Below are 8,787 nucleotides of genomic sequence, written 5' to 3' on the forward strand. Positions count from 1 at the left end.
GCAATTTACATACAGGAAGGGAGCAAGCTGCAAAGTTCAACACTGGGCCGTTTATTCTCTCCATTGCAACATCACTCAGAAAATTACAGTCATCAGCGTCCTGAGTTTATTACACCCCCAGCAAGACACACAAGAAATGTAACTGGACTGATCATCATCACAAATCAGTCCAGAAAAAAAAAAAAATTCAAAACACACGCACGGGGATCATTTTTTTTTTTTTTCAAAGAAGCTCTGCCACATGCATTCCAAGAGGAACGTGGAATTCAAGTTAGAGGGCTCTAAGTGGAAGAGAGAAGAGGCACAACCATATGATTTGTGGTTGGAACAGAAAAAGGACGTCTGATGTTCTCCTTCCTCCCCCTACCCTAATGTTCGGCGCTTGGAGACGGACGGTCTGCTAAACTTATCATTTAACGTAGAGAATCAAGTTGTTGAGACTGGCTTTTCTTCCAACCGGATACCTGAAGGGTGGAGCAGGCGCCCCCTGTTCTGTCCCAGCAACCTACGAAGACTTCCGAACAGGAAGGTGACACACAGCGGCGGGTGGATGGGGTATGCGGTGGGGGGGATGGGGGGGGGGAGGTAGACGAGGGAACGGTGCGTGACGCGCGCCTGTTAACTGTGCACTGGCTTTAGGGTTGCCCTGTGGTCGCTATTCAAACGCTTCGTCTGTTCTTCCTTCCCGTCGCCAGCCTCTTTCTTTGGTCCCGATAGTCTTCCTACCGGGAGGAATCCGGCCCCTTTCCTCTTACTCCCCGGTGGCGAAGTGGCCAGAGTTGAGTCACCAAATTCAGCTTGTAAATGCAACCCAGAGGGCGATCGCGTTCTCTGCGAGAACCGCTCTGGAGTGCATGATTTCCCCCCACTTCTGAGGTTTAATCAGTTCCAGAGAGTTTCTCTGCAACACCTTGTGCAGTCACAGAAAATATAGACGGCTTGATAGGAGATAGGCTAATTACCTTCCCACTCCCCCAAGCCAGTAATCTCATTTACGCCTCATAGTGGGGAAACTGCAATCAAAACACTCAAATGGAAATGATTCACCCAGATGTAAAGTTTGCACTGAAACAAATCATTTTCCAGTGCGTGTGTATTTTCATGCTTCAGAAAAATCATTTTAGTTCTACTTTAATTTTCCTTCATGAGGGGCTGTAAATACTAAAACCTGAAGGCTTTGCTAAGATATGACCCTTTTCATTTAATTTGAGGGTTCAGGAAGGAAATTCCTGATATTTCTCTACATAGTGAAGTAAATATTTTGAAAATATTTTTACAAGGACCTAGTTATAGCCCCTCCTGGGCTACTGCTTAAATGTCTCTGCTAGACTATAGTCTTTTCATTCCTTAGATACAGTACCTTCCACGATAATAGGGCAATACAATTGTTTTGCATTGACCAAAGTGCCAAATATTCTAGAACAATCTTGTGCACAGTTTAGGTTCCCATACGTATTGATTTATTCATTGATCCTCATAGAATCCTTTTCCTGGAGCATCACCAACGTAATTACACGGAAACACCCAAAACCATAACGATTACTCCAGAGAGCAACTAAGTCAATCAGTTTCTGCTAAAGATCGTCACCGAGCGCATACCTTTTTTTTTTCTTTACGGTATTCGTCAAACAGAAAATGATAAAAAATGAGTTTATTCATAATGGCTATTATAGGTAATTAGTAGTGGTTAAATGTCTATAGATCACAGGTTCTGTAGTGATTATTATGTTCTGTATTCATAATTGTCAAAAGTGAAATGCATAAAGACGATGAGAATGTGATCGAATAGATGATAAGAGAAGAACACAGTACTTAGAATAATAGTGTTCAGTGTTGTTAAAACCCACAAAACTACATGCTTTATTTATGCAGGGCTTAGTTCTTTTCCAAGACAGCGGTTTTGTTTGTTTTTTTTTTTTTTAATTTTTTTTTTAACGTTTATTTATTTTGGAGACAGAGAGAGACAGAACATGAACGGGGGAGGGTCAGAGAGAGAGGGAGACACAGAATGTGAAACAGTCTCCAGGCTCTGAGCCGTCAGCACAGAGCCCGACGCGGGGCTCGAACTCACGGACCGCAAGATCGTGACCTGAGCCGAAGTCGGCCGCTTAACCGACTGAGCCACCCAGGCGCCCCAGGACAGCGGTTTTGAATAAACAAGACTACACACTCTAAGAACCTTGAAATAGGGTTTCGCTAACTAATATACACGTAGCTGTCTAGTAGGGAGGCTTTAGGTTGTTTTCTCTAGCAGCACTTTTAAGTTATTAAGGATTAAGCAATTTTGGTTGCTTTCCTTCGGAGTTGAGCCGATGACAGGCAAACTTGTGAAGTATCAAAACTTGCTTTTGGGACCAAATGTATCTCCTTCCTATAACCCTTCTCTCTCACTGGAGTGAACTGCTGGGCCTCTCCACTTCCCACACACAGCACTGGCACACGCTGTGGTCCTGAAAACCCTGGAATATTGCCTTCTGCCCTCCTCTCCCCTAATGCCAACTGCCTCGAAGCCCTGCTCTCAGCTAATCGCCCGCAGGAGGTATTGACCTGATTCTCCTTCTCTAGCTCCCTGGCTTTCACCCTCCTTCCCTCCCTGCCTCCCTTGCTCCCTTCTTCCCCCACCTTCCATTTGTACATGCAAGCATTTAGTAAGGATTTATTAAGTAAGTATAAATATTAAGATCAAGGGACACACATACGAGTAATCCAGTCATCTGAATGCATAGAAGCTGTCATTTTCGGTGGGGAGCATACGTGTGAATGATGAGGCACCAGGAGGAGTGTTACCCCATGATAAGTGTTGAAACAGAGGTTGGGACAATCTACCACAGGAGAGCGGAGAGAGAGGACTGTTCTACTGGGGAGCAGAGCAACCATGTGCATGTCGAGGGAAGTCGCCACAAAGAAATCATGTTTGGGCTGATCCTGGACGATTCAGCTGGGAACAAGAGAGGAAAGTCATGCTAGGCAGAAGAAATAGCACGAGTGACTAACTCTCAGGTGCTATTTGGCACCTCTGGAACGCTGTGGAAATATGGTCCATATTCAGACCTTACCCACAAGCACAGTGTAGAGCTGCTGTTGCTGCTGCAGTGGAGAAATAGCACTTTCAAGGGAGATAAAGATTCCAGAGGCACAAATCTGTCTCTCCCTTTCTCTGCCTCCTCCTCTCCAACCCTGATATACACGGAAGTAATAATGTCTTAAAAATGCATTCATTTAAAGGACTGCCAAGCATTAGCCTGCATAGGTATCTTTGTGTCTAGCCTAGCTCTAAATACAGCTGGAGCTCCTTGGTCCTGATCAACAGATTCTTCTAGAACTCTGCTTCAGACACCACTAGACGCAGGAGGTACAGTGATGAACATGAGCTCACATGGGGAGGGCCGGGTAGGAAGTTCCCCACGAAGGTAGGTTGAGCCAGACTGAGAAGGGATTCAAAGCCACAAGGAAAATTATTCTACCAAAGCTTGTAGAGAGACATATTCCGATGTGTTTTGGAAAGTTCATTCAAACCAACACATGATTCATAACTCAACTCTTAATCCTTCAAAGGATACTTGCTTTTTTTTAAGTACCCCTAGCTCATTAAAAATGAACAAACTTGCACGCACAAACATGTAAGGGAGCATTGGAGACTGGAATGGGAGATTTATGTAGTTGGAAGATGCATGAACATTTAGACAAGCATAGGTGTAATCTAACACGGGGATTGGCAATCTTTCAGAGACAGCAAATGACTCCAATGTTCTAGACCCATCTGCCTAACAATAAAGTTGGTGGGAGGATGGGGGCATGGTTTTGTAGTGAATTTTTTACTTCAGTCAGGAGACAAATCAAAGAAAGGAAGCCGGTGGTCGCTCTTGACACGGTAGGAATGGCAATGTAGCCAAAGGGTCTATGACAGGCTGAAAACTCACCGTATCCCCATCTTTGGGATGCTGTAAATGTCTGCTATAGTATGATCGAATGAGCAATAAATAAAAATAAAAAATAACTATTGGGGCGCAGGCTGTCTGGGTGGCTCAGTTGGTAAGCTTCTGACTCCAGGATTTGGCTCGGGTCAAGATGTCATGGTTTGTGAGTTAGAGTCCCATAGTGGGCTCCATGCTGACAGTGCGGAGCCTGTCTGGGATTCTCTCTTTCCCTCTGTCTCTGCCCTTCCCCCACCCACTGTCTGTCTCTCTCTCTCTCAAAAATAAATAAATAAACTTAAAAAAAATTAAAAAAAAAAAAAAAAAGAACAACTATCAGAGCACCTGGGTAACTCAGGTTACCTTGGATGTCTGGCTCTTGATCTCAGCTCAGATCACGATCTCACGGTTCATGAGATCAAGTCCCGCATTGGACTCTGTGCTGACAGCATGGAAACTACTTGGAATTCCCTCTCACCCTCTCTCTCTCCCCCTCCCCCACTCGCTCTCTCTCTCTCTCTTTCTCAAAATAAATAAACATTAAAAAAATAATTTTCAACCAGAGAATTAAGAAATGATAAATGTAATGATAAAATGCCAGATATTGAGGCAAGGAAAGCCAGAGAGCTTTGACCTTCAGACCTCCTTCCTTGGCTCTAGCCACGGGGAGTCCACACCTGCACTTACTCTCCCTCTCAAATCTCACAGCCCAGCCTGGCATTCAGGCAACACAGGGCTTGAAATTTCCTTGCAGGCTGAATCCTTCTTGGGGCACACATATTAAGGTTGTGACCTACATGCAGACCGGATAATGGGCAATCTTTCACCCCCCTCCTCTATAAATGCCAAGAACAAATAAGGAGCCTGGATTTCTGGCAGACATCTTTTGCCAAACTTAAGTGAAACCTGAAAGCTTCAATTTGCTCAGTGTGAATGTCTCCCCAAATCTCTCCCATTTCTGACCCTATAATTAATCTAGTAAGAAACAACAGAAACTCCCCCCATCAAGGATTGTTTCCAGTGAAACTTGCCTACAAATTGCAGTAACAAAATAACATTAATGTAACAGTAACCAACATGGGAAAACCAGGAGCACGATGGTTGGCGGAAGGTTGATTGGCATAATTTTAATGTAAAGCAGTTTAGTGAACTTCTTTTTCTTTTAACTTTTTTTTTAATGTTTATTTTTGAGAGAGAGAGAGAGAGAGAGAGAGAGAGAGAGAGAGAGAATCCAAAGCAGGATCCCAGCTCGAAGCCCCACGCAGGGCTCGAACCGTGAGGTCGTGATCTCAGCCCAAGTCGGACACTTAACAGACTGAGCCACCCAGGCGCCCCAAGTGAACTTCCTTTTGATTTCAACCCTGAATGTAAGCTGCATAAACATTTATGTCACCTTCCTCAACAGGCTCTGAAGTGTCAGTAACATGCTGAAGGTGGGGCTCCCTGTGGTCCACGTTAATCCACTACAGCTGAGGCTTATTACCTGTGACGCCTTAGACAAGGTATTGTCTTAACCTTGAAAATCTGTATAATGGGGATACTAAAACTTGATATACATTGCAAAAAAAATAATTGAAATAGAGAATTTAGTAAGTTGGAATCTCACATGGAAAATAGGACACATCTGTGTTCCTTTCCCCTACCCTACACATGTCACAACTAGAAACAGAACATATCATACAACTCAAATGGCTCCCACAAATCACGACAACTATGGTTATGTACTGCGCTTAAAGCACATGAAGAATATGAGCCACTTAATCTGCTGGGCCAAGGACAGGCCCATGCGATGGCAATTCCACCAAGGGCCTGAAAAGATGATCCATTTAGTTTTCAGACTTCTCCCTCCTCTCTTGGTCTCCCCATAGACAATGCTCCAGAATGGGTTGGATCAAGGAACTAGACGCCCTGATAACCGAATAAACACTTGTTTATCAAACAAAGGCTAAAGTTTAAATCGAAAAAGCAGAGAGTAAGCCAAAAGCTAACCCAGAGGAGTTTTTAGTTGCTCAGGGTGGATGGAAAACAATAGAATGTATGTTTGGGCCTATTGAGAGGGTGGCGTCATTGAAAGCAGGTCCTACAAGGCTAGTCAACACAGAAGATGCTTTCCCTGGGTCGTTCCACCTGTCCTCAGGGAAAGAAGACAAAACGCCAACGGCCTGTGTGTGGCCTATTATGTTTAGTCCTTCAGACCTCTATGGGGCGCTGCTTTTGTGCCAGGCAGTGTGTTGAGTCCTGGATCTAACAAAGATATCCAAGGTGGACAGCATTGCCACACTCAAGGAGGGCATGGTCCATATTTCTTTAGCTGAACTGAATAGCTTCCCAAAAGCAAAGATAAGCTTACAGATATTTCTATTTTTTCTAAGACCCAGCTATGCCGTTAAGAGACAGCCTTGGGCAGGTGTAACCATTTAGAAGACCCACTTCTTCGAGTGAGGAATGAGCCGGAAGCCCTCTTGTAGCTGTAATATTGTGCGGTGCTGTGACATCTGGGAAAAGATGAATCTGAAAGGAACTTCTGGATGCCCAGAACCACCTCCTATAATAGTGCCCGGCTACTCCTTTGGAGCCCTTCCCTTCTGCCCCTCATTGTAGCCTTTAGTCAAGGGTTTTGTGGCTTAGTTAGTTACATCTCAAGTGTCTCTCTGGACTGTTGAGTTCTTGGAAGATTAGACCACATGAGTGAGATTGATGTTTCTTGCCTACCTAACATTCTCTAATCAGGCCCTTCTCCAGCTCCCTCTTCCCACTCTCTTTTGTTCTCCAGGCTGACGCCATCTTGGCTCTGTTCCTTTTACAAAGCCAGTCTTGTGTCTGCCTTTGGGACTTTGTCTATGCCACGCTCTCCACCTGGGATGCTTTCCTCCTGGTGCTCACGTGGCTGGATCCTTCTTGCCATTCGGATCTTAGAGTAAACATCATTTACACAATGGACCTAAACCACCCAGCTGGCCATCCTTTGCCACTCACCCTATTTCAATGATCTGCATATTAGTTTTATTATCTGACATTTTTCTTGGGTTCATTATCTCCTTGCACTAGAAAGTAGCCTCTGTAAGACAGGGATGATATTTGTTTTATTCTTCATAGTATCCCTGATGCCCGGAAGAGTGTGTGGCCTAAAGGAAGTGCTTAATAAATGAAACAACTTAATAATATACCCCTTATATATTGCTGGGTACATAATTGTTTCTCAATAAATTATGGTTTTCCTCCCTTCACCTCATAATCAAGGGTACGTTTTCTTAGCAATCCCTTTACACCTCACTATAAAAAGCAAGACAAAATCAAACCAAACAAAAAGGAAAACTCTTGAATTTAGGTATTTTATTATATACTACATATTATGCTACTCAATTCCTTCAGAAAACCAAAGCACTAAATTTTATAAATGATGTACAAGGAAGATTTTGAAATCAAGGCTGTTCTTTTAGTCCAAGGAGGTCATTAAACAATCATAGTGAATAACCATTTTTCAAGAAAACTGAAGTAGATACTCTTCTTTACAGACCACATTCAATGGATACTTTGTCAAGTTCAGAGACTCTTACGATTGGGAGGGGGGCCATCTAAGGCTTTCATCTGTCCATCTTGGTAAAATGCCAGTGTTGCCTCTTATTCCAAGGACCACAGATAATCTTCCAATGAGTCAGAAAAATGTATCCTCTCTTCTCTCTCCTTTTAAACTTGCTCCCTAAATTCTCCCTTGTCCCCTAATTCTTTGCCATCTATTAAAATAGTATTTTAAAATGAGAATCCATTAGGCCCCATGATTCTTTGCTTCTGCTTTTGGGTGAAGGCCTTCTGGCCTATTCCCTTCATGAGCCTCCCCGGTTTTGCAGGTGTGGACTGATCATACTCATGAGACATTGGCCGTTAACTAAGGAGAACTCCCCTTTGTTCAGAGGTTAAAGAAATGGCAAGCTAACTTTCCCAGAGTAGCACAGCTCAGACACAGAGAGAGCCTAGTGCTCTCCAGGTCTCTTCCCAGCATTCTGTGATTGTCCTGCAGAATCTTTAAAAGTAGATGTATCCTCAGTAGATGTTGGTAGCAAGATATCAACCTGTATTTGTAGATACGTAGGAATAAAGGGAGGGAACACTCTCTTCATTAATGACACCATATGAATTCGGTTTATAGGAAAGAATGCTGTCATAGCGTCTTCGACTTCTATCATTCAACCGACTTTCCCCAAGAGCTTCAGAACCTCTCATCCAGCCTGAGGACACACAGGATAACCTGGTCACCTCACGGAGGGCTTTCTATCTTGTAATCACAAAGTCTTTCATAACCTTCATATTGCCAGAAAGCCTGAATGAACATTTATTACAAAACACTTCTACTTTCTTTTCTTTTCTTTTTTTTTTTAATGTGTATTTATTTTGAGAAAGAGAGAGAGTGTGTGTGTACGTGAGCAGGGGAGGGGCGGAGAGAGAGGGAAAGGGAATCCCAAGCAGGCTCCACGCTCAGTGCAGAGCCCGACACAGGGCTCCATCTCAAGACCACGAGATCATGACCTGAGCTGAAGTCAGGAGTCAGACACTTAACCTACTGAGCCCCCAGGTGCTCCTACTTTATTTTCTTTTAAAATATCCTTCTCGGGGGCTCCTGGGTGGCTCAGTCGGTTGAGCGTCTGACTTCGGCTCAGGTCATGATCTCACAGTCTGTGAGTTCGAGCCCTGCATCGGGCTCTGTGCTGATGGCTCGGAGCCTGGAGCCTGCTTCTGATTCTGTGTCTCCCTCTCTCTCTGCCCCTTCCCTGCTCATGCTCTGTCTCTCTCTGTCTCAAAAATAAATAAAAACATTAAGAAAAAAAATTTTAAATAGCCTTCTCTACGCAACGGTAAGGCCTCGATGAAGGGGTCC

The 8,787-nt window shown here is 43.9% G+C and overlaps 1 long non-coding RNA gene across 2 annotated transcripts; it reads left to right on the forward strand.

Annotated features, from left to right (window-relative positions):
* The first annotated feature begins 50 nt into the window (after window positions 1–50).
* LOC115514418 lies at window positions 51–8,257 on the forward strand. Of its 2 annotated transcripts, none has more exons than XR_003968965.1 (4): window positions 51–555; window positions 1,481–1,673; window positions 5,320–5,416; window positions 8,062–8,257. It is a non-coding gene; the product is annotated as an uncharacterized LOC115514418 (long non-coding RNA). The 2 variants fall into 2 exon arrangements; XR_003968964.1 differs by having other exon boundaries at window positions 53–529.
* Window positions 8,258–8,787: the final 530 nt, after the last annotated feature.

The sequence above is a fragment of the Lynx canadensis genome, chromosome B2, assembly GCF_007474595.2.
Source record: "Lynx canadensis isolate LIC74 chromosome B2, mLynCan4.pri.v2, whole genome shotgun sequence".
NCBI classification, from domain to species: Eukaryota; Metazoa; Chordata; class Mammalia; order Carnivora; family Felidae; genus Lynx; species Lynx canadensis.